Raw genomic sequence first — 26710 nt, forward strand, 5'->3', positions numbered from 1 at the left:
GAGTTTTGCAAAGTGAAGGCTCCCACATCCCTCCACATAAGTTGGCTTAAGAGTGTTGAATGGAGGTAAGCCATGTGTAAGGAATTTTATGCTTGAATTAAGAATGGTACATGGGTGTTTATACCACCTAAGCCTCACATGAATATTATTAGCTCAAAATGGGTTTGTTGCATCAAGCAAAATGTTGACGGTTCCATTCAATGTTTCAAAGCCCAATTAATTGTGTACGACTTTGATCAATAACAAGGTATTGATGTTGGTGATACTTCCAGCCTAGTTGAACCAACTACTATTAGAATTGTGTTGAGTGTTGTTCTCTCAAAAGGCTGGTCAATCAAACAATGGAATGTCTCCGATTCTTTTCTTGATAGTGATCTCAATGGTGAAGTCTATATGAAACAACCATCCAGCTTTGTTGATCCTTAGTTTCCCACTTATGTTTGTAAGTTGTAGAAGGCTCTTTATGGGCTAAAATAGGAACCCAGAGCATAGTTCTCCAAATTAAGTAATCACCTACTTTTATTGGGATTTGTTGCATCAAATTCAGAATTTTCCTTATTCATCTATAATTATGATGGTCTTCTCATTTTTCTTTTAGTTTATGTTGATGACATTCTGGTTACAAGTAATAAGATGGATACCATTGATTCTTTATTACATCAGTTGTTTCATCATTTTGTTGTTAAGGACCTTGGTGACATCATGTCTTCTTAGGTATTGAAACTCACAATACCGCCCACGCTCTTCAGCTTTCATAAAAGAAGTATATCTTGGATCTTCTTCTCAAGTCTGGTCTTGATGGTTCTAAGCCAAACTCTGCTCTTCTTGCAAATTTTCAGATCTCCAAGACTAATAGTGCTCTCTTAGATGATCCTTCAGTAAACAAAAGTGTGGTTGGCTCTCTCCAATATGCTACTATTACCCAGCTTGACATTACCTTTGTAACAAGGTATGCCAATTTCTACAAGCCCCGACCAATCTTCATTGGAATTTAGTAAAGAGATATTATGGTATCTTAAAGGCTCTATTAACTTTGTCTTTAAATTTTCTCCTAGTTCATCCTTTTGTATCAATGGCTATTTTAATGCTAACTGGGTTGGCTGCCCAGATGACAAGCACTTCACTAGTGGATTTTCCCTCATCTTAAGAATTTGATCTCCTACTGTAAGCAGCCTACTATTACTCAATCTAGAATTGAAGCTGAATTTTGATCCCTTGCTAATCTCACAACTGAAATTATGTGGCTTCAATCCTTATTGTGAGAATTTGATATATCTCCAAATCAAAAAAGCAACTAAAGCCATGATTATTCAAAATGAATCTTTTCTAGAAACTAGAGAAAACATTTTTAGTTTTGGTAATAAACACCCTATCCTGATTGAGTCTCTTTTGGAATCTATTTACAACCAATTGTCGTTGCTCCTTTAGGCACTTTACAAGGTCCAAGCGTGATTCTTAACCATAGAATTCATCTCATCCAACATGACTACAAGAAAATAGAGTTCTAGCGGCAGTTTTCGACCCGGTTGTTTGGCGACTGCCGCTGGAAAGATGGATTTGTAGCGGCAGTCGATTAAAACTGCCGCTAGAATCCAAACAACTGCCGCTACAAAGACGGATTTGTAGCGGCAGTCGATTAAAACTGCCACTAGAGTCCAAACGACTGCCGCTACAATTGACGCCTCTCCCGCTGAAAATATTCACGCCTCTCCCGCCCCTCTCTCTCTCTCTCTCTCTCTCTCGGTCTGAATCATCCCTCTCTCGCTCTCTCTCTCCTTTTCTCTCTCTCTTAGTCTGAATCATTCCTCTCTCGCTCTCTCTCGCTCTCAGTCATTCCTCCCTCTCTCTCGTTCGGTCGTCTCTCTATTTCTCTCCCTCAGTCGTCTCTCTCTTTCTCCCTCTCTCTCTCTCGCTAAGTTATCTCTCTCTCTTGCACTCGTGCTCTCTCTATCTCCATCTCTCTCACACACGATTGGACATCAGCGATTCTCTCTGTCTCTCACGGTCTCTCTCTCAGATACATCCGCAGCATTTGATTCACAGGTAATTTCTATATATGTTGTATTTTTTCTCTATTTGTTAGGGTTTCTTCATTATTTCCACCACTTATGCTCTGTATTCTTTAATAAATGCTAATTTAGTCTAAGTACTGAGGAACTCTAAAGGACAGCTTCAATTTGCCAAGGAGGTACTAAACTTCTCTCTTGCCGTCTCATTCGCATTCCTCTATTTTTTTTTTTATTTTGATCATCTATTTTGATTGAAAATTATACTAGCTGTTATTTTGTTCCTAGTCAGCCAACTACATGTGCGATGGCAATAATTTGGTAAACCTAGCTTGGTGGTAATAATTTGGTAAACCTTGTTATTGTTATTGTTATTCAATGTATACAAAGTGGCTTGCGACTAACAGAGCACTGCCTTATCAACATAATTCTTGTTTCGTAGTTGCTGTTGGACCCTGTTTTCTGAATTAATTCTTGACAAATTTTCAATTAAATTACGTATTCTGAAAGACAAAACCCTTATTACTGTAGTATTTTTTAATATTTTGGGAATTTGTGACACCAATCGATTCGGCGAAGTTACCAGTACAAGAATAGTCTTGTACACGGGGTCAGTACCATGTCCATAGATGATTTGTGATACACAAATCTTCTAAACAAATATGTAAGCAAAATCCTTGCTGTTTTCTTTTCTGAAGAAAAGAGGGGGATGACAATATTACAGAAGCCAGTGGAACCACCGCTATATAAATGTGCCTCCAGATCACACAACAAAGATTTTTGGAACCATCCATTGCAACTTTGTTCATGATTAATAAATGAGGGAAAGAAGTCTTTCTGAAATTTCTAACAAGAACAGGTAAAGAATTACTCCAAATATTGATTGCTCTATGAAACCTGCGGTAATGATGTTCCACACAAAAGGAATGGTCCTACATACAGAAGAAAACAATGAATTCACATGGCCACACTCACACACAAAAATGAAATCTACTAGACTTTAAAGTAGATACTATCATAGGATCGGTGGTGGCTGCTGCCATGGCGGCACCCCCTGTTGCAGCTGCAACTTCAATTCCTTTGGGATCGATGGGTAAATGGTTTGATCCACTTTGGAGGGATTACAAGAATGCATTGAAAGGGTAGAAAGAGGTTATTAACTCAATGCAGGCAGGCACTTATATTGCTATCAAGGACTTAGATAGCATTCGGGTTCTTGTTGACCGGCTGGAAATAGAGATGGACTCTCTAATGCAAAATGCTGATTTTGCTCTTCGAGAAAAGGATGCTGTGAAGTTTGGAATAGAGGAGATCAAGAAGAAATTGGGGATTTTTGTCAAGAGCATTGAGGATCTGGGTGACCATGCTGACAAGTGCAGCAGGGATATAAGAAGGGCAAGAACAGTAGTCCTGCAGAGGATTATTAAGAATTACAGCAACTGATGCAGCTTTTTGGTATGCTCTATTGATTTCAAGCTAAATACATGTTAAGTTCTGGATCTTGGATCTATTGAACTGAGTACCTTACCTTATGAAGAATAATAGGAAAAAAAAAACAGTTAACTTTCAGGTCTAAACTTGGATGGTTTCCAACTTTCATCTCTTCATGTCTAAATGTATTTATTGTTTTAACATTAATATTGTTCTTTGATTCACAAAATTGTGGATGGTGAGTGTTACATTCTTTTACAACCATGTTTATTACTGTTTTTGGTTTGATTCAAGCCTAAAGAATTTATTTGACTGCCATGCAGATGTGAGGTACCTAGCTTTAGATCAATAAATGATTAAATCCCTAGAATATGTTATTCCTTCTGTTTATCAACATATCTTTGAAGTTGGAGAAACTTATTGGAAGAAAGCATCCAATCCAATTTCTTAAGTAGTAATTCTCTATGGTTTGTATGACAACAAAAAGATTATGAAATGCACTAAATCCATTAAGTGGAACTCTTACTATCATACTACTGCCTAGGCATCTATTCTACGTAGCTGAACTCTTAAGTTTGATGAAAAATAGCAAGGAGATCGAAACAGTATGGGCAATTTATTTATGGAAGTGGCATGCCTCAGTGCTTGTTCTTCTTGCATTATCATGGAATAAGGAAAAATAGTAGATAATAAAAGAAAAGTAGTGATGATAATGACAAAACAGTTATAGTAATAATAAAACAAGATAGTCATTCAAATGGTTTCAGCAGCTATCCCTTCTACTTATCTCCAAGTGAATTGGAATGAGAAAGGAGCTTTAAGACAAGGTTGTATTGATTGTACTATAGGATCATTTGTAGTATGTTCATGATTTGTGATTGCATAAGTATATCCTAGACCATTGATGGTAGAAAGGTACCCAGTTCCAACTTGATGGTGACGTTGAGTAGGAGCATAAATGGTCTCTCCAATGGTCAAATAAATGTTGAAGTTAGATACTTAAATTCAGGACTGATGTTAGTTCATTTAACATCTTAGATTCAAGGTCTTTTTCAATAAACCACATACTACCCAGGAGGCCAATGACCTAGTAGTCGAGATGGTTGCATGGAAAGCCCTCCATTTAGAAGGCACGGAATCAAACCAGCGGATACACAGGCTCTCTGTGCTATGGCCAGTGGGCCTCAAGTGCACCCTGCTTTGCCCCACTCCCAATTCCTCTTCACCAAAATAAATACTACTAAGGAGGAAAATTTATCCCTAATAAATGCAGGTAACTTATAGTCATGGATAATTGTTTGATTGAATTCATTTAATCCATGACAATGCCTGATGAGATGATTTCAGTTTCCAAGCTCCTTGACATATAAGTTCACAGAATTCATAAATGAAATGTACCAAAGTCATTATTTTTTTCCTTTATAAGTGAGGGTGACAAGTCCAATACAGTGGCTTTTACAACTATCAGAAGCATTGGAGAAAAGAAACTTATAGCAAGAAGTTCAGATACATGTGTTTATTCAACACAATGACACAAAAGTTGAACAGACGTAAATAATGTGTATTTAGCATGTTACATGGAAAAGACTTCTAGTTTACAATACCTTCCAGTATTATAGCCATTTTACTGTTCTTTACAGTTGTATGTCACAGTTTAGTGATTTAATATGTTAAATTTTACAAGGGTCAATCTTTCTCAAAGAAGAAAGAAAATCAACGAGGATACACCAAGCAGATTGGACACAGAAAAATGCAGTCAAGAAGCAATATTCCTTCCAAAGAAGTGACCAATAGAGCCACATACACCATGAATTGATAGACACCAGAGTTTGTAAGAACAAAGGCCTGAGAAAGATGGCATTGCAATACATAACAGTGATGTCTAATAGGACTCATGAGCCATTAAGCATTACCTCATCCTCCAGAAAAAAAAAAAATGCCAATAGACCAGGAAATTGTATGGTTGATGTTTCGAATGCAGCTACAGTAATCCGAACCAGGAGAGAAGGAAGAAGAAGATGAAGAAGAAGAAGAAAAGAGAAAGAGAGAACAGGAGGGTTTAGTCAAAACTGATTCGTGCACTGTTCATTTGACCCCCTAATGTTTATTAGGTTCTAATAACCTTTACAAAGACTAAACTGCCCTTACTTAAGTGTGGGCAGAGTATCTCTAATAAAACTGCCACATAAGCAAGGTACTTAACAAACATGAGATGACTAAACTACCCCTATTCAGCTCACTTTAACACTCCCCCTCAAGCTGGAGAATATATGTCATATAATCCCAGCTTGTTACGTAGATAGTTCACTTTCCCTGAGCTTAGAGCTTTTGTAAACAAATCTACCCATTGATCATTCGAGCCTACATGTTTTGTGTTTATCTCTCTAGCAAGGACCTTCTCTCTCACAAAGTGGCAATCAACCTCTATGTGCTTTGTTCTCTCATGAAATATAGGATTTGATGAGATATGGAGTGCAACTTGGTTGTCACAATACAGTCTCATAGGTTTATCCATGTGAAACCCAATTTCTTGTAGAAGATTCCTCAACCACACTAACTCACAGGTAGTATGTGCCATGGCCCTATACTCAGTTTCAACACTACTTCTGGCCACAACTATCTGCTTTTTACTCTTCCACGTCACAAGATTTCCTCCAAGGAATGTGCAATAGCCTGTAGTAGATCTTCTATCATTCACTGAGCCTGCCTAGTCTGCATCTATATACCCCACTACTTCAAGTTTTCCTCCTGGTTTATACAATAGTCCACGGCCTGGAGCTCCTTTCAGATACCTTACAATTCTAAGAACTGCATCCCAGTGAGGTATACGAGGGTTCTGCATGAATTGGCTCACCACACTGACTGCAAAGGATATGTCAGGTCTCGTGATAGTCAGATAGTTCAGCTTCCCCACTAGTCGTCTATACCTTCCAGGATCTTCAAATACTTCTCCTGTATCACTGCTCAACTTAACATTTGGTTCCATAGGGGTCTCAGTCGGTTTTGCACCTAACAGTCTTGTTTCTTTCAATAGTTCAAGAACATATTTTCTTTGGCACAGATTTACACCTTGTTTTGACCTGGCAACTTCTATTCCCAAGAAATACTTTAATGTTCCAAGATCTTTTGTTTGGAAATGATTTTGTAGAAATACCCTTAGTTTGCCAATCCCCAATTTATCACTGCCAGTAATGACAATATCATCCACATAGAACACTAATATGATCTTCCCAACTTCTGAGTCATAGCTGAACACTGAGTGATCAACCTGGCATTGCTTCATTCCAAAACTCTTCACCACTTCACCGAACTTCCCGAACCAAGCACGCGGCGATTGTTTCAACCCATAAATTGCCTTCTTCAATCTGCATACCTTACCATCCTCCCCCTAAGCAACAAACCCAAGTGGTTGCTCCATATATACCTCCTTCACAAGATCACCATGGAGGAAGGCATTCTTTATATCAAGCTGAAACAGAGGCCAATCATACATAACTGCCAGGGAAATTAGTACACGAACAGAACCAATCTTAGCCACTGGAGAGAATGTCTCCATGTAGTCCACTCCATACAACTGTGAGTAACCTTTAGCAACAAGTCTGGCCTTCAGATGCTCCACACTACCATCTGGCAAGTATTTCACAGTATACACCCATTTACAACCCACAACATGCTTACCAGGTGGGAGAGTAGTAAGTTCCCACGTTTGAGTATGTTGAAGAGCAGAAAGTTCCTCCTCCATTGCCCGCCTCCACCTAGGTGAATTAAGAGCTTCTTGAACTTTGTTAGGTATGGAAATAGAGGACAAAAGTGAAACAAACTAGCTATGTGAGGTAGAAAGACGAGATAATGAAACAAAATTGGAAATGGGATGGAGGGTAGAACTGCGTTTACCTTTCCGTAAGGCAATGGGTAGGTCAAGGTCTGAAGGTTCAACAATAGGAGCCATGAGAGGATCCACAGATGAGGTAGAAGCTGGAGGAGGGGCCGGTGTCGTTCGACGTGTATACACTTGCCGGATTGGTGGTTGTTCGGTGGTGATCTGCACTGGATGAGGTGATGAGTCTACTCCAACAACAGCATCTGGAACTGGATCACTGACAGGAAGAGGAAGAGGAAGTATGGGTGGAGACGAAGGTGCTTCAAGACTTGAGAAGAAGGGGACAGACTCAAAAAAGGTGACATCAGGGCAGACATAGCACTTCCGGGTAATGGGATTATAACACTTGTACCCATTTTGAGTCCGTGAGTAGCCAAGGAAAACACATTTAATTGAGCGTGCATCTAGCTTGTCTATTCCAGGACTCAGATTGTGGACAAAGCACACACAACCAAAGACACGAGGAGTTAATGGGAATGGAGATAAAGTGGGAAACAAGATAGAGAAGGGGGATCGACCATGAAGGATGAAAGAGGGCATCCGATTAATGAGAAAACATGCAGTGAGTACAGCATCACTCCAAAATCGTTTAGGAACATTCATGTGATGAAGAATAGACCGAGCAGTTTCAAGAAGCTGACGGTTCTTCCGTTCAGCTACCCCATTTTGTTGAGGGGTGAATACACATGAGGTCTGATGAATAATGCCATGCTGTTCTAAATACTGTTGAAATGAAGTATTCACGACCATTATCTGAACGGAGAATTTTGATTGGAACACCAAATTGTGTGCGTATTTCAGCATGAAATTTTTGAAAAATGGAAAACAATTCACTTCTTTCTTTCATTAAGTAAATCCATGTCATTTTTGAACAATCATCAATAAAGGAGACAAAATACTTGTACCCATTATAAGACTCTATTTTGATTGGACCCCAAACATCTGAATGAACCAAAGAAAAAGGACTCAACATACGACTCTCAACTCTTGGACTGAAGGACACACGACGATGTTTCCCAAACTAACATGACTCACATTGCAAAACTGACAAATGACTCAATGACGGGACCAAAATCTTGAGAGCCTTGAGAGATGGATGTCCCAATCGGCAATGCCATTGTAGAGGAGTAAGTGAAGTCTGAAGAGCAATTGAAGACCCACCACCGTCAAGATAATACAATCCACCAGTTTCATGCCCCCCACCAATCTTCTTCCCCGTCTTGAGATCCTGAAAAACACAAGTGGAAGGAAAGAAGGTAACAGAACAGTTAAGAGCTTTGGTTATTTTACTAACAAACATAAGATTGAATGGAAACTTAGGTACATATAAAACAGATGATAAGGGCACAGAAGCCATGTCAACATTACCAACACCACAGATGGGAGATGAGGACCCATTGGCAAGTGTAACAGTTTGTGATGTGGAGGTTTCAAAAAGAGAAGAAAACACACCTGGAGTCTCAGTCATATGATCTGAGGCTCCAGAGTCAATAATCCAGGGAGGGGTTTTAGATGACATGCAAGCAATACCTGATTGGGCAAATGTGGCAGTGGTATGCTGTGAAGTAGTTCAAAGGAACCGTTCATACTTATCACGCGGTACACTCACCATCTCCCTTCCAAAAGTAGATGTAGATGTGGGAGGAGTTCGGTCTGCCTGTTTACTATCACTGATATCAACCTCACCTACTACAGCATGATTAGCCCATTTAGAGGGAGGGCCATGTAGGTCATAACAAAAATTCACTGTGTGTTCTTCTCTACCACAATGAATACACTTCCTTGTAGAGTTATTCTTTCCTCTACCACGGCCTCCCCCTGAGTCACGACCACCCCGACCAATCATGGAACTGCCACGGCCTCCTTGGGGAGCATGACCTCCCCCTCTTGTACTATGTCCACCTCCTCTAGCTATCACAAGTGCTGATCTATCAGACTGTGTGGAGTTCTCTGTTTGTCCCAAAGAAATTCTACGAAGCCTTGAGAATACTTTCTCAAGTGTAGGAAGAGAATAGCCCCCTAATATTTGGGCTCTAACTAGTTCATACTCCGACTTCAATTCCACTAAAAATCTTGTAACATCTAGTTGTTCCCTTTGCTGTTGCTGAACTTTAATATCTGGAGTGAGGGGATGATGGACATTGAGTTCATTTTTGTTTTTTTGATCAATAACACTTTCATTAATCATCAGTAGAAAATTTACAAGAAGAAGATAAACACACTTATCTTCCACGAGTCTAGACATTGAGTTCATTCCTTATATTCTTCATGTAGGCATAGTACTGTTCTAGTGTTTTGGTTCCTTGTTGTAAATCAAAGTACTCCTGATAAAGCTGATATACTCTTGTTGTGTTATCTTGTCCAGATATAGCTTCTTAGCATGCTCCTATATATCCTTAGCCGTATCAAGGAACATGAAGTTGACCCTAATTTTGGGCTCCATACTATTCCACAGTCAAGTCATGATTTGAGCATCTTCTTGTTCCCAATCATCAAACCCTAGAGAGTCAGCCAGTGGCTTCTCATCTTTTACATGCTTCACTTTCCTCTGCCTTGAGAAAAACTTCCACAGATTTAGCCCATGGAACGTAGTTTTCCCCATTCAGTTTAATTGAGGTCATCTGTACCCCTAGGTAGTCGGGGGAAACCACCACACTAGGTTTCTGATCATTGTACCCATCTCCTATTGCTGCCATTGTACTCTTTCACAGTTGCCTCTAACCTGATTTCTCAGCTACAAGCTGACTAATGTTATTCACAGTTTGATATTTCAGCACCTATTGCAGCCCCTAAACACAACAGTGAGAGCCCACGCCTTGTTCTTATTCACACTACTGCTGTCTTCACAAACCCACGAACCACATAAGCATCAATTTAGCACTCACTAATCACATGTAGGCCCTCTTACAACCACTCAATAGAAGTTGTGCACCACAAGCTCCATAACACAGTCAAATCTGCTACACCCAATTCAGACTTGTTTAACATATTTAAGAGGACATTACACAACCACAAAGAACTCGGCTAGGTCACTACATTACACCTTACACCTTACACCATTCGGCCACCTGCAGCAGCCCTAACCTACTCAACCACTTACAGCAGCCCCTACACCATTCGGCTACTGTACACAACCCGTTCTAGGGCAACAATGAACCTAGTTCTCTAGGTTCTAATCAGTACTAACTGATTCTTGGAGGGTTTCTACCCAGAAATACCAGTAACACAAAAGGACTAGATAACCAACCTTCCTTTGAGAGTATCAACCAACCATTCACTGTTGAAATCACTTTCCTTGATGAAGAAGACTTCTAGGGCAACAATGAACCTAGTTCTCTAGGTTCTAATCAGTACTAACTGATTCTTGGAGGGTTTCTACCCTGAAATACCAGTAACACAAAAGGACTAGATAACCAACCTTCTTTTGAGAGTATCAACCAACCATTCACTACTGAAATCACTTTCCTTGATGAAGAAGACTGTGCGCAGCAGAGAGAAACGAGCTGTGATGTCTCAGACCTAGGGCGAACCTGTTCTCTCCATTAACTAACCAGAAACGAAGAAGAAGGTGTCACGAACACAGCTGAGATGCTTTACAAACTGAAGCAGGTCAGGAACCTCGCTCTGATACCATGTTTCGAATGCAGCTACAGTAACCCGAACCAGGAGAGAAGGAAGAAGAAGAAGAAAAGAAAAAGAGAGAACAGGAGGGTTTAGTCAAAACTGATTCGTGCACTGTTCATTCGACCCCCTAATGTTTATTAGGTTCTAATAACCTTTACAAAGACTAAACTGCCCTTACTTAAGTGTGGGCAGAGTATCTCTAATAAAACTGCCACATAAGCAAGGTACTTAACAAACATGAGATGACTAAACTACCCCTATTTGGCTCACTTTAACAGTTGAAAATCACTGTGGCCTTGGCCTTGGTACTTCTAGTGGCAGCTGTAGACCTGTAGTCAAAGAAGGTCTGATCCAGCTGTTGTTTCTGCAATTATTAATGAATATCTATCTAAAGAGATCAGAGAAGAAACCAAGTGCCAAAAACATTGCTTGGGGGGGGGGGGGGGGGGGGGGGGGGGGGAAGAGAGAGAGAGAGAGAGATTATAAGCAAACTCACAACTGAATTATTCATAGTTGGATCTTTGACTGGTATTGCTTTCTTTCTGTGGTTTTTCTTCCTCTGATCAGTGGAATTCTGCAATACAGGCTTTGTAGTATGTACTGACTTAGGATCTTGAACAGTACTTTGTTGGAGGAGAACCTGCTTCTTTGTGATGATCAACTCAATTTCAGGTTTTATCAACTTTGCAGAGGTTGATTTGGCCTGGTTTTGACCAGTATTTTCTAAACATTACTGAATTTGTCAAAAAAAAAATTTAATATTAACAAACCAGTAAACAAATGACTGATCATATGGTTCAATGGTTTGACCAGTTGAGTCACCAGGCTGTTGACTTAACATCACTGGAAGCTCTTCGCAGGCCTCACTAGTCACTACCTGGGAGCTAATTCTGTATTTGTCACATCATTCATAGACCTTGGTATTGAATATTAGCCACTTGCTCTGCAACCAACAAATTGCCAGCAGTCACATCATTCAAATGGTTTCACACTTTTTTATTGATGTCTATATCATACATCTTATATTTTGTTTCTTTTTGTTTTACGACCTTTATCTTTTTGTCTTTATGAGTTGTGAAAAAGTTCTTTACATTGTGCAGCTTTGGGATGGGTTCAACTTTTTATATTGATATCATTCTTGTTCATTTGTTATTTTGTATTCTTTCACATACTATTAATCCAATGCCTTTGATTGTTACCATTAAAAATTTTATGTTTCTTACCTAGATTTTATGAGTATTTGAGGTGTTTTACTCTCATGTTATAGACATGGCAAAGGTTGATCAATCTATATGCTTGTTGTAACATGATTAGTTTATTAGTTTCAAAGAGTTCATGTAACACAGCTGAGGGGGTCTATAACCAGAGGCTTCAGAATTTTGCTCTTACTCTTGATAAGGTGCTTACCTTTCTATTTTTACTTAAGAGGGAGGTTCTCTCTCTCTCTCTCTCTCTCTCTCTCTCTCTCTTCCCCCCCCCCCCCCCCCCCCCAATGCTTGTCTTTCATTGTGATCTGAATTTTATTGATATGATTAAGTTATTAAATTCTGGGATTAATTTGGCCTCCTTCTGAATGTAATTCATGTTAATAGGTAAGGTATGTAATGAGAAGTGTATTTGGTGACCCAAATAAAGCTCCACCCCCACTGGAGAAGCTTAGTCCTGAAGCAGTAGTTTCAGTCCTATGGAAAGGGGAAGGATCACTTGTTGAAGAGTTAGTCCAGTGCATGGCTCCTCATATTGGAAGAGGGCTTGCTGAATGACTTAAAAGAGAGATTCGAGAGCATGGCCCTTCTGGATCTGTAGATTTCCGGAGAGAACTGCAGAAATCTTTATTATGGTAAGCGGTGTGGTTTACTGTCTCTTATAGCTGATGTTTATAATGATTTATGATTGTCACTCATTACCCCCCACCCCCCTTCTTTTACAAAGTTGAGGGATGAAGTTCGAAGTCTTCCATGTACATACAAGTGTCGGCATGATGCAGCTGCTGATTTGATCCACCTTTATGCTTATACAAAATATTTTTTTAGAGTTCAGGTTAGTTGAAATTTCGTAGCAGTGCTCTCCTGTATTTGATTAATATGGAGGTGATTTTCTTTGCTTTGACTAAAAGAGTTCTTCACATGCATGCATACAGGACTGTAACTTCTCCTGTATACATTAGTCCTCTAGACTTGGGCCCCAAGTATACTGATAAGTTGGGGTCAGGTCTCGCAAGACATGGTGAAAATTATTGTTTGGGGCAGTTGATTTATTGGCATAACCAAGCTAATGCTGATCCAGATTGCAGCCTAGGGAGGGCGAGAAGGGGTTGTTTGTTGCTTGATATTGCCTCCTTCTATGCCAAGGTTCAGAAGCCATCGCATCGTCAACGTGTCTATGGCCCAAGAACCCTCAGATTTATGCTTGCAAGAATTCCTGATGGAAATCATGCAAAAGATCCTGATGTAAAGATCCCTCATAAATTCCATGTATAAGACCTTACATTTGTGGTATGTGGATAATGATAAAATAACACTTGTCCGTTGAGCTACAAACTTGGGTCCCTATTCTTGAGTCTTTTGTTTTTTGGGGCAAAGCTGAAAACTTTATTCACATGAAGAAGGGTCAAATAGATCTACCACTGGGAATACCTATAATGTCAGGCAATATCTGTAGTACTTTGGGAGGGCTCATCCGGGAAGCCCAAAGTAAACAAAAAAGATTCATTTACATCATTGAAAAGCTTAAATAAAAGATCGTTAGCCTTATTCCCTTGATACGTATTCAATTATTCATATATAGTTCAAAACATTATTTTCTCTTCTAGATTCTGGCCTTTGAGTTTGAGCCAGCCAGATTTCTTGGAGACTCAATGCTTTTACCATTTATTCTAAAGGCTGGCAGATAAGTAATTGACTCTTAATTTTTGTACAGGAACTTACGTTCTTATAATTACTTCTCGTAAGGAAGTTGGCAGCTATCTTGGTTTTTCCATTTTCCAGGTGATGTCTATGAGGTTTCTATCGTGCAATGATGCTTTGTAGCTTTCAACTGCTCAAGAAGTAGGGGTTTCTTTTGCCAATTTCCCTGGAACTAGAATCTACAAGTTTTCCTTGTAAAGATTGAATTGCATTTGTTTGGGCTTCATATGCTGAGAATGTGCATATATGATTTTGAAATTCCAGAAGGCTGCTGCAAGGGGACCATTGAAAGTAACATATGAAAAATACTTGCATCCTGATCAAAGTAATGTTGCAGCAATAGAAGCAATTGACAGGCTTCCTCCGTGACATCAAGTCCTATGGGAGCTCAGATTATGACACAATGCGGTACAATGTGGACATGAAATTCAGGAAGATGGCATTAGGCAGGCAGGAGTACATTAGACTTTCTTTCCCTCGTAAGAATATATGGATCTTGAGTTTATAAGAAGAGAGAATGCGAAGAAAAGATTCACTTGCCAGATCAAATCCGAGCTGCCAAAAGCAAAAGAGTGGAATGTGTAGCAGTCACAAACTCTTTGGTTCAGACCCTACTGAATTTTTGTACAAACCAAGAAATTATCAAATTGAAAATAAGATGTATTTGTGATTCAAATTGTTTGAATGGAGAATGGCTTTTTAAATTTTATTGTAATTGATGTTTTTTCATCTTTTGTATTTTATTTCAGTTTAAATGAATATATAGAGAAAACAGGTAATTTGAAGAAAATTAAATATAAATAGGTCATTTGAAGAAAAATAAGAAGCCCGTGGCTGTCGCTAAAAACAACCTTTATACCGGCAGCCGCAAAAACTGCCGCTAGAACGTCTAGCGACAGTTCTTTTAGTGGCAGTTTGCCGGCTGCCGGTAAAGACTATAGCGGCAGTTTTGATGACCTTTGCCGCTAAAAGTCATTTTTTTTTGTAGTGTGACATCATACCGAAGTGTAGAGTTTTCTCCACACATGGCTTATGAAAATGAACTTGAATCAATTTTAATAACAATCTCATAGATTCTTGAAGGTACACAACATAATCAACAAGAATTGTAGTTTTCTAATATGCCATCTTGTGGATTTTAATCAATTGGTTCAATGATGACTTGATCTTCAAGGGGTGGCTTGTTTTGAGGTTCTTGTTCTAACATTATGGCATCTTGTGAATTATCTACAAATAACGCTTCTACATATGCAAGTGTAGTGAATAGAACCTACACTTCATCAAAAATTAGATTTCGTGACTATTCACTCTCACTAATGTCATCACCTTAATGAATTTTGCATTTATTGCTTTAAAAATACTTATATGGGAAGGACAACAGAACTTGTAACTCTTGCACCAAGCACCATTACATAGTGAATGAAATGCCCACTAGTTGTTTTGAAGTCAAACTTTTTTCTCTTGTGGATTGTATATCCTAACTTAAACAAGACAACCCCATATGTATACATGTCCTAAACTATGTTCAATAACTCAAAGGATGTTTTAAAAACTGCCTTAGTTGGAACCTTGTTAAGGATGTGCATCATAGTTTTCAAGGCTTCACTCCAAAGAGATAGTGGTAGAGAAGAATTGCTAATTGTGTTTCTTATCATTCCATTAATAGTAGTATTCTATGCCATGTTGATCTAACAATTGTGGCATTGTGTATTGCACAGTTATATCTTGTCCTTCAAGGAATTTGTCAAATGGACTAGGTTTTTGTTCTGAACCCATGTACCTCCCATAAAATTCTCTACACCTATTTTAATACATTTCCCTATTCATCTCTTTACTTCTGCTTTATAGGTTTTAAAAGCATCCAATGCTTCATCCCTTTCAAATAGCAGATGGAGAAACATAACTCGTGTATGGTTATTTAAAAATGAGATGTAGTACCTTTGACCATTTAAGTATGGACTGGAAAAAGGGTTCAAAAATATTAATGTGTATTTCCTTGTTTATTTCTCTATTTCTACTTTATATGTATTAAAAGTATCTAATCTTTGCACTTTTCAAATAGCAGATAGAGATACATAAATCGTGTATGATCATTTATAAATAAGATGATCTCATGTTTCTGTACTCCTAACACCTTTCTACTTTTATTAGTCTGTTTTCCTTTTATGCAATTTATACAACTATGAAAGTTAGAGAAAAACTTCATCAACTACTTTCTTTTTTTTTCGCTTCCTTTTGAAATAAATAAATAAATAAATTCCTTCCTGATGCTGCACGATCTGGGCACTCCTAGCTGGTTGTGACCTGGCTTCTGACTGGAACGAACGGCACCTGAGAGGAAGGAGAAAGTGAAGGGTTCCCGGGGAGATATCCCGGTGGGAACACTCCGACGGCTAAGTTAGAACTGGAGAAAATCTCAAAGAGAGAGTAGAGAGTAAGAGTGCTGAAAGTACTTAAGCTTCAATACCTTTTCCTGTGGGAGTTGGAGTTCTTTTATGTTGGAGCCCGGTCATACTTGGCATAACCGCCACTGCCCTAGCCGTTACTGCTAGGACAGGCGTGGCAGGCGCAGGTTGCCGCCACACACTGCCATCGCCAGGTACGGGCTTGACAGACGTGTCATGCTTCCTAGAGGCGGCAAACAGAACGCCGCCTGGCAGGCGGAAAGCCGTCTGGCAAGGGATCAGAGCCCTGCCACCGGGTCCGGCGGGTACGGATGTCAGACAGGGCTCCCCGCAACCTACCGAGCTGCCACGCACTGGACTGCCGGGGGCAGGTTTGCCCCGGTACCGAGGTGCCGAGATGCCTGCACTAGGGGCGGTGCTTCCCTGAGGTGTTCCTTCCTCGGGGCACTTGGCTAAAAACCGGGGTGCTCCCTCCTTGGGAAGGGAGAGCTCCAGGCCCCTTATGGGGAGATCAGGCCCCTTCCACACTTGGTGGGGGTCAGAATGGGCTAGGTGTCAGTCCCCGGCGAGTTGCTTAACTCGCCGAGTGGTCAGCGTTGGACTCGGCGTGTCTCTCCCGTTGAGTCGCGGTCGTGCTGTCAGGTTGAGTTGTTCTTCGGGCTAGGTCACATACACATGTCCCTGGGCTATGAGGTCGGGCCAAATCTCTCGTCATCAATTGCCCCCCACTCCCCGTGCTGGGGGTGGGGACCCAGTGCGGGGAGTTCATGATGCGCCGGGTGGATTTGGCTCAGTACTCATGCCATCCTATCGAGCGACTCGTTGGTCAGACCGATCAGGACTTTGCGGATGCCAAAAAATGCACTAAACCGATTTCACCTTGAGAGTCTCGTAATCGATTTTCTTGAGGACCGTCAGATCGCTTCGATCCTGACCGTTGGCGTTCGGGCCCAGCGGCTATAAATAGCGGGGGACCCTGGTCACTTTCTTTCGCCACTAAGTACTTTTCGTCTACTTTGAGCTCGCGTCTGGAGTCTTCAGCTCGGGTCTTCTAGTCTAGTTCATTCCCTCCTATGTCTAGCGAGGAAAATCTTTTAGACGAACCCGAGGTGGGTACCTCGGGTCAGGGTGACCTTGCCGTCGCCCGGCCTCCCCACGAGGCCCGGGTGACCTCGGGCAAACTGGCGTCTACCTCTCGTCGAGGTCGGGCGCCAGACCAGTTCGGTCCATCTGTCATGACGCTGGATTGGCTTTAGCATCTCATCTAACAAATCAACCTACCTCAGGAGTACTTGTATAGTATTCCCATCGGCAACTTCCCTTGGGAGCACGGTCCAGATGAGATCATGATCTTCAGGGAACAACTTGTCGACGGGCTTCGTCTCCCTCTCCACCACCTTATTCCCGAGGTGTTGAGGTGCTTCAGCATCACGTTGGACCAACTCCACCCCAACTCTATTCGGAACTTGGTCGGGACCATCTCCCTCTGTTCCGAACACAACTTCTCTTTAGACGCGGACATCCTTTGTTCCATCTTGTTAATAAAAAAGAGTGCCTCCGGCGCTCCCCCTGAGCATGGGCAGACCTACTATCTGTCTCCTCACCCGGGTTTCAAAATGCTACACAAGTTCCCAAGTAAGGTCCCAGCCTGGAAGCAGGACTACTTTGTAGTCCGGAGCAGCACAGGGTGGCCATTCCTTACCAACTAGAGGGTGGCCACTCAAGCTCCCAGCGTTGCTCTTAACCGGAAGACGTAGGAGACCTTTCACTCATGGGCTCAGGCCGGGTTCAATCATAGGGACTACGTTGCCGAAGGGAAGCTCATTCAGGCCGGATTGAGCGCGGGTAGGTCGATTTTCCACTTTAGCATTTTGCTTAATCAGTCAAGTGTCTTCAAACTTACTGATGCCGAGCTCTGTTGCAGGTCCCATGGAAGAAGAGAGGATCACCGGTCCGAGGCTCCTCCGTCAGATGAAGAAGAGGAAGAAGCGGGCTGCCAAGAAGGCACGCGTGGAATCCCTAGGGACCCCTACCCCTGAACCCGACCTTCCGCAAGCCCCCTCTTCGGGGCCCGAGCTCCCATAGGCCCTCGTTTCGGGGCCCGAGCTCTCCAATGCCCCTCAAGTGGTAGACTTGGAGGGGGACATACCACCTCGGGGGCCTGAAACGGCAGTAGAGTCGATCGCCGAGCCAGGCGGGGCTGCCGCTGAAGTCCCAAACCCTACTGGGGTTGCTGCCGAAGCTTCCAAAGGGTCGGCTCATCGTGCCACAGACACGGTGGCATCCAGCTCAGGGACCCAGGAGGAGGAAGAGAGCATCATGAATCTCGATGTCGGCCCTGACAGAAGTAGGAGAGCGGTTATCACGGTGGAGGTCGTAGATTGGGCCGAACTCTCCCCTGGTCAGCTCGGTACCCACGCCGCAACTCACGCCATGGTGGTGAGTTCACACCCTGAGAGCCACCTCTTCCTTCTTTCTTTCTTCTTTCTTCGGCACTGACCAACCCCCTTCTGCTAGGTGAACACTGCTGTGCATGTGCTGACCTTCCAGTCCGACAAACACCTAAGGCGTGCTTTGGCCACTAAGGAGTCATCTCGCGCGGCTCACACTGAGCTGAGGGCAGCTCAGGGCAAGATCCACCAGCTGGAGAGTGACGCTACCGCCCAGAAGAGCTTTATCGAGGCCCTGTTGTTGGAGAATGAGGAGCTGGCCCGCGAGAGGGATAGGCTGAAGGCCGAGGTGAACGGGCTCAGAGCGGGTCAAGAAGCCTTGAAGCTCGAGGTGGAGAGTCTCAAGGCGTGTCAGAGGGCTTCGCAGCTTGAGGTGTAGGGGCTTAAGGAAGCCAAGGGGGCCTTGGAGCATGAGCTGGAGTACCTCAAAGCCAACATCAAAGAGAAGACCGAGATCTTCGATGAAGCTCTCGGGGAGGTGAAGGCCCAGGCCGTTATCAACTATGCCAAGTCGTCTAGGTTTGACGACGTAATGTCGCAGGCCTATCGTAGGGGGTTCAAGCTCGACAGGTGGTGGATAAGGCACGCATACCCTGACCTTGACATAAGTGCCTTCACCACCTTTAGCATTACAGACGACATGGCCCGTCAGGCCGTGGATGACCCAGACTTTGACGATGAGGGCGGCAACGAGGAGGCCGATACTACCGACCTGGCTGACACCCCCGCGGAGGCCCCCAAAGAGGTCTCGAGCAAGGCTGATAAGTCTCTCAAATAGTTGTGTGTCACTCATATTTTCTTTTTCTTGTTTCTTTGTACTCGGGATTCTATAATGAAATTGCATTTATGCGACAAGAGTATATATGTATATTCTGTTAAGCGCTTTTGTGATTCACTTCTGCCGGAGTGTTTGCCTTATCTGAGTTGTTGAGTTAGTAAATTCAGTTCTTGAGGTGAGCAACTCCTTACCGCTGTCACCCCGAACTGTCTTCCTGTACTCAGTAGGGGTGATCATCAAATTTCAGTGATGTATGTCGAGGTAGGCATAGTAGGGCGCATGCCCGACCTGCCTGCTTGGCTATTTAGGTTGGCGTTTACTTCTAGTAGCATATACCGAGGTAGGGTAGGAGTCGAAAAGTCTGTTCTCGGGATGCCTTTGGTCTTTGTCATGTTAAGCCTATGTTGGCGAGGCAGTAGAGTCATGCATAGCGCCAAGGTCTTCAGTTAACCTGGCGCGTTGACCCTTAGGCTGGAGGGAGTGACTCGTGGTCACTCCAAACTGTTTTCTTGGAGTCTACCCCTGCTGAGGGGGTGACTGGACCTCATGTTGCCAAGGTTGTCGCTAATTCGGCAGATTGGCCCTAAGGCTAGAAGGGAGTGACTCGTGGTTCACTCAGTTCGGTGGTTCACGGGTAATATAGTCTTAGGTTGATGATATTCCACGCCCGAGGTACTTGTTTCCCTTCTAGGGTTTCGGGTTCGAATGTTTCTTCCCCGAGTATTCGCTTTACTCAGTAGAGTCCTTCCCAGTTCGGACCGAGCTTGCCAATGCCGGGTTCAGGCACCATAACCTTGCGAAGAACCAGGTCGCCAACGCGGAGAATTCACTTTTTGACCTTGGTGTTATAGTACCGAGCTATCCTTTGTTGATAGGCCGCGGTCCTGATATACGCGAGGTTCCGCACTTCATCTAGCAGGTCAAGGTTGGTACGTAACTCGTCTTCGTTTGCTCTATCTTCATATGCTTCTAGTCTCAGCGAGGGGACTTCAATCTCAGCTGGAATGACTGCTTCAGTGTCGTATGTAAGGTTAAAGGGAGTTTCTCCCGTGGCAGTCCTTTCCGTGGTACAGTAGGCCCAAAGTACACTGGGAAGTTCGCCCGTCCACAGTCCCTTAGCTCGGTCCAGGCGCGCTTTCAGTTCGAAGGATGGCCCTGTTCGTAACTTCTGTTTGGTCGTTCGCCTGAGGGTGCGCCACCGAGGTGAAGTTCTGCTGATTTCCCATGTCTTGGCACTAGTTTTGGAACTTGATGTCTTCGAACTGCATACCATTATCGGAGATCAGTACCCGAGGTAATCCGAAACGACACATTATGTTCTTCCAAAAGAAGTTCTGCACGTTCTGAGCTGTGATTGTTGTGAGAGGTTCGGCTTTGACCCACTTTGTGAAATAGTCCACTGCCACCACCTGGAACCTTCTTTGCCCTATTGCTGGCGAGAATGGCCCAAGTAGGTCAATTCCCCATTGTGCAAATGGCCATGGACTAGTGAGGTATTTAAGGTCGGCGGCAGGGCGGTGGTGGATGTTAGCGTGCTTCTGGCACTTGTCGCATTTTTTGACAAGCTCGGTTAAATATGTTTTCATGGTTGGCCAGTAGTACCCCTGTCATAGCGCTTTCTGAGCGAGGGCCCTGCCCCTCAAGTGTCCACCGCACAGGCCTTCATGAGTGTCGTGGAGGACGACCTCGGCTTCCGAGGGTTGCAAGCACCGTAGGTAGGATAGCGTGTAGGACCTTCGGTACAGCCGTCCGTCTATCATGACGTATATGGCTGCCTGACGCTCTACCCTCCTGGCGGCATTACGTTCTGTGGGGAGGGCCCCGTGTAGTAGAAAGCTCGTGAGTGGATCAATCCAGCTCAGCTCTGCTTGAACGACGGGGGCGACCTCCTTTGCCCCCTTGAGAATGCTAGGCCGAGGTAAGTTTTCTATATACACAGTCCTCATGGTGTTGTCTCCCGTGTTGGCTAGCCGTGACAGGGCATCGGCCTTAGCATTCTCTGATCTCGGGATTTGTCGGATGAAGTGTGACCGGAAGTTGAGCAGAGTCTCTCTCACTTTGGCTAAGTATGCTACCATAGTTGGTTTGTGAGCTTCGTATTCGCCCAGGACTTGATCTACAATGAGCTGGAGTCACTACAGACGATGATGTGCTTGGCTTTCACTTCCTTTGCAAGGTCCAGCTTGGCTAGCAGCACCTCGTATTCTGTTTCGTTGTTGGATGCCACGAACTCAAAGCGTAGCGCGTACTCCAATTTTACATTGCTTGGTCCGTACAGAACAATCCCAGCTCCACTGCCCTGCCGATTTGATGAGCCATCTGCGTGAAGGATCCAGGGTTCATCATCTCAGTGCGGGCTTGGCCTAACTAGGAGAGATGCCGCACTGGTTGCTACTTCACGGTGCTCGAGTTCAACCGGTCCAGGAACTCCGAGCTCTCCCGTACTGGGGGCCTCGTGTTCTACCGGCCTGGGGACTTTGGAGGTAAAGGTGCATTCAGCGACGAAATCTACCAAGGCTTGGGCCTTGATAGCGGTTCGTGGTTTGTACTGGAGCTCGTACTCGTTGAGCTCGATGGCCCACTTTGTCAACCTTCCCAAGACCGCTTGAGCAAAACTTGCCTCAGAGGTTTATTGGTAAGGACGACGATGGTGTGAGCTTGGAAGTATGGGCGGAGCTTTTGGGCTGTTATAACCAGCGCATAGGCTAACTTTTCCATCTCCGGGTACCTCATCTCTGCTCCCTGCAACACCTTACTAACATAATAGACGGGTCATTGGACCCAATCTATTTCTCTTATTAGTACCGAGCTGACCACCTCGTCGCTCGCCGAGAGGTATATCTCTAAAACATCACCCACTTCGGGCCGGGTCAAGACTGGGATGCTGGCGAGGTGCCTTTTGAGCTCGTCAAACGCGAGCTGGCACTCTTCAGTCCATTCAAAGCCTTTGCTTTTTATGGCTTTAAAGAAAGGAAGACAGCGATCTGCGGACTTGGACAGAAAGCGACTTAGGGTGGCCAACCGGCCATTCAGCTTCTGGACCTCTTTTAACTTTCGGGGTGGTCTCATTTCTAGGATGGCCTTGATTTTGCCCGGATTGGCCTCAATGCCTTGTCGGTTAACGATGAACCCCAGAAATTTACCCGAGGTGACACCGAAGGCGCACTTATTCGGATTTAACTTCATATTAAATCTACGCAAGATTTCAAAGACTAAGTGTAAATCTTGTATTAATTCATGCAAAAATTGGGTTTTGACGACCATGTCGTCTACATAACACTCTACTTTTGTGCCAACAAGCGACTCAAATAGCTTATTTACAAGTCTCTGAAAAGTAGCCCCAGCGTTCTTCAGCCCGAAGGGCATGACCTTGTAGTAGTACAGGCCAAATTCGGTTATGAAGGCGGTCTTCTCCTCGTCAGCTGGGTCCATTTTTATTTGGTTATAGCCCGAATAGGCATCTAAGAAGCTCAGCAACTCGTGCTCAAGATCGCATCCACTAGGTGGTCAATCCTGGGAAGTGAGAAGCAGTCCTTTGGGCAAGCCCGGTTCAGGTCGGTGTAGTCGACGCACATGCGCCACTTTCCATTTGCCTTTTTTACCAGAACGAGGTTGGCTACCCAGCTCGGGTAATGGACTTCCCTGATAAAATCGGCTGCAAGGAGTTACTCGACCTCCTCATCGACTGCCCTCCATCGTTCCGGGGCTAGGTTGCGCTTCTTTTGTCTAACGGGCCTAACTAAATGATCGATATTAAGTCTGTGAGTGATAATGTTGGGGTCTATGCCGGGCATTTCTGCCTCCGACCATGCAAAAACGTCTAAATTTTTAAGTAAGAAACTTACCAGTTGAGACCGCAGGGGCTCCTCAACAGAAGCACCTATCTGAAGTACCCGCGCTGGATCGTTCGTCGAGGTCAGGATGGGGATGGTCCCCTCAGTAGGTGTGGCCCGCTCTGCGAACTGCTCTGCGGGTCATCCCAGCTCGAGGCCGTCAGCTGCCTTGGCTTTTCCTTTGAGGGCGGCTACGTAGCATTTGTGGGACTCGAGCTGATCGCCCCACGCCACTCCGACTCCGAGGTCTGCAGGGAACTTCATCGCTAGGTGGTGGGTGGAGACTACCGCTCGTAGGACGTGGGTGATGGGCTAACCTACTATCGCGTTGTATGGAGAGGGGGTCGCGACCACCAGGAACTCGTGACTGAGCCTTACCACACTGGGCCAGGTACCGACCTCCACCGGCACAGTGACCTTCCCCAAAGGCCTGACCTCCTCGCCGCTGAACCCCACCAGTGGGGTGCTTGCGGGCTTCAGGTCATCTTCTGGGATCTAAAGCTGATCGAAGGCTGCCTTGAAAAGGATATCTACCGAACTGCCCGAATCTACCAGGACACGCCTGACTTCGAAGTCGTTGATCTTGATATTGATGACGACCGCGTCGTCATGGGGGTAGTGGACTCCTCGTGCGTCATCTTCAGTGAAGAAGACCGGCTCTTCCACCCTTGGCCGCTTCGAGGGGTTTAGCTCTTCTCTGGCGGCTTCGCGGGCTGATGACCGAGCTGCTGCCGAGGTGCAGCCCGCAACAATCGATCCTCCAACGATTATGTGGATGGTCCCTCGGACTAGTCTCTCATCCGGAGGTTGTCTCTGCAATTGCTCCGCCTGTCTGCTGGACTCGGGGGTTTCTTTATTTTGTTCCTCGTGCCGACCTGCTTTATTGTTATTAATGCCATGATGTACAAAATTTCTCAAATATCCGCGACGAATGAGCTCTTTTATCTCATCGCGGAGGTTATTACAATTTTCGGCGCTATGACCGTGATCTCTATGGAAACTACAATACAAGTTCTTGTTCCTAACATTAGGGTCGGTCTTGAGCCGAGGTGGCCACTTTACATACGGGGCGTCCTTGATCGCCATGAGGATCTCGGCCCGCTTCGTGTTGAGGGGTGTAAACACCCTTTCTGTTGTTGGAGCTCGGAAAGGCTGAACCGGGTTTGCCCCCCGAGCTTGATCCTTCTTCTTCTTGTAGTCATTAGGAGCCGGGGGGTTCCGATTCCCTTTTTCTTTTTTCGAGGGCGTGTTCACCCTTCTGGTTGATCTCCTCCTCTATTCCTATGAACCGATCTGTGAGCTCAAGGAACTCAGTCACGGTTTTGGGCTGGTTGACGACCACGTGCCATCTGAACTCTTTGTAGGTGATACCTCGTTTGGTCGTCGTAAACCGGACTGCAGAGTCTAGGTCGGGTATTTGTAGGCAAGCGTCATTAAACCGCTTGATATAGTTCCGGATGGACTCCCCATCTCTCTGGACTATGTTGAGGAGGCTTTCTTGGGTCCTCGGGCATCTCTTGCTAGTGACGAAGTGGGAGGTGAAGACCTTCACGAACTATGCCCAGCTCCTTATCAAGCCTGGTGAGAGGTTTCGGTACCAAGTGTGGGCCACTCCTTTGAACGTAATAGAGAAGGCCATGCACATGCAAGATTCACTCACCCTGGCCAGATGCATCTGGGACTGGAAGGCGTCGACGTGGTTGTTGGGGTCGAAGGACCCATCGTATTTGTCCAATGGAGGGAGCTTGAAGTCCTTGGACATGGAGACCGTGAGGAGCTCCGGGGATAGAGGAGAGGGGACCGAGAGAAGTGGTGCAGCTCTTACCTCTCCCGAGCTTATTTCTATTTTACCCTTGAGCTCGGGCAGGTTGTGGACGGTGGTAGTTCGACGAGACTGGCGACGTCTTCGCTGCTTCTTGGCCGGCTCGGCGTTGGTGCTACTGGCTTCTGTATTGCTGAGCTCGATGGGCCCAGGGGGAGGCAGGGATGGCTGCCGGTAGCTGCGGACAGAAGGACCTTGTTCCAGGTCGTCGGGTAGCACCTCGACCCTGTTCTCCGCAAGTAGAGGCTTGAATTGCGAGTGCTGGGGTGATGCCGACCTAACCGGCTGGGAAGCCCCCGACTTGACCGCGGGCAGTACGACGGGGGTAGGGAGTCTTCCCTTCCTTCCATGAGACGATGATGAAGTCTCTCCCCGGTGGGAAGGGAGTTCACTGTGGCACTGAGGCTTAGCTAGCTACGCCGCCGGATGTTAGGGGGGAGTGAAGGGAACCGTTGCTGGTATTGGTATTGGGATAATTGGTGCAGCACTTGCTGCTGGTGGAACTGGAGTTGTTGAAGTTGCTGCATCTGGGCCTGCATGGCCTGCATGCACTGCATCAAGTCTTCAAGTTGGCCTTGGCCGGCCACCGGAGGGAGAATGGTGGGTTCGGCGGAGGTCGTCCCGACTGCAGGGGGCAGTGGGACAATTACGGGTGCCACCGTTGCAAGCACGTTCAGGCTAGGAACCCCGTCCGCAGAGAGGGGGACAGTGAACTGCCCGATGCAAACGATAGGTAGTTGGAATTGCCACTCTGGGGTGTTCCGGCGTTCGGAGTTGCTAGAAGAAGCCATGGGTGTCGGTGGTGCTGATGAATGAAAGAAGGAAGTTTCACAGAGATTAAAGGGAGGCTTTTCGAAGCGTTTCCCACAAACGGCGCCAAATGATGCTGCACGATCTGGGCACTCCTAGCTGGTTGTGACCAGGCTTCTGACTGGAACGAACGGCACCTAAGAGGAAGGAGAAAGTGAAGGGTTCTCGGGGAGATATCCCGGTGGGAACACTCCGACAGCTAAGTTAGATTTGGAGAAAATCTCAAAGAGAGAGTAGAGAGTAAGAGTGCTGAAAGTGCTTAAGCTTCAATACCTTTTCCTTGTGGGAGTTGGAGTTCTTTTATGTTGGAGTCCAGTCATACCTGGCATAACCGCCACCGCGCTAGCCGTTACTGCTAGGACAGGCATGGCACGCGCAAGTTGCCGCCACACATTGCCATCGCCAGGTACGGGCTTGACAGACGTGTCATGCTTCCCAGAGGCGGCAAATAGAACGCCGCCTGGCAGGCGGAAAGCTGCCTGGCAAGGGATCAGAGCACTTGGCTAAAAACCGAGGTGCTGCCCCGAGGTTCTCCTTCCTCAGGGCACTTGGCTAAAAACCGGGGTGCTCCCTCCTTGGGAAGGGAGAGCTCCAGGCCCCTTATGGGAAGCTCGGGCCCCTTCCACACTTGGTGGGGGTTGGAATGGGCCAAGTGTCAGTCCCCGGCGAGTTGCTTAACTTGCCGAGTGGTCAGCGTTGGACTCGGCGTATCTCTCCCGTCGAGTTGCGGTCGTGCTGTCAGGTTGAGCTGTTCTTTGGGCCAGG

At 44.9% G+C, this 26710-nt stretch overlaps 1 long non-coding RNA gene across 6 annotated transcripts; it reads left to right on the top strand.

Moving 5' to 3' along the window:
- The first annotated feature begins 977 nt into the window (after positions 1 to 977).
- On the top strand, positions 978 to 14576 carry LOC104593893 (uncharacterized). Of its 6 annotated transcripts, none has more exons than XR_016076747.1 (7): positions 978 to 2043; positions 2142 to 2188; positions 12256 to 12340; positions 12534 to 12781; positions 12874 to 12981; positions 13082 to 13391; positions 13861 to 14576. It is a non-coding gene; the product is annotated as an uncharacterized LOC104593893 (long non-coding RNA). The 6 variants fall into 6 exon arrangements; XR_016076746.1 differs by lacking the exon at positions 13082 to 13391 and having other exon boundaries at positions 1005 to 2043; positions 13861 to 13988; positions 14112 to 14576; XR_016076748.1 differs by lacking the exon at positions 13082 to 13391 and having other exon boundaries at positions 1012 to 2043; positions 12288 to 12340.
- Positions 14577 to 26710: the final 12134 nt, after the last annotated feature.

Source organism: Nelumbo nucifera, chromosome 5 (assembly GCF_055504915.1).
Source record: "Nelumbo nucifera cultivar China Antique chromosome 5, China Antique-T2T, whole genome shotgun sequence".
Taxonomy (NCBI): Eukaryota; Viridiplantae; Streptophyta; class Magnoliopsida; order Proteales; family Nelumbonaceae; genus Nelumbo; species Nelumbo nucifera.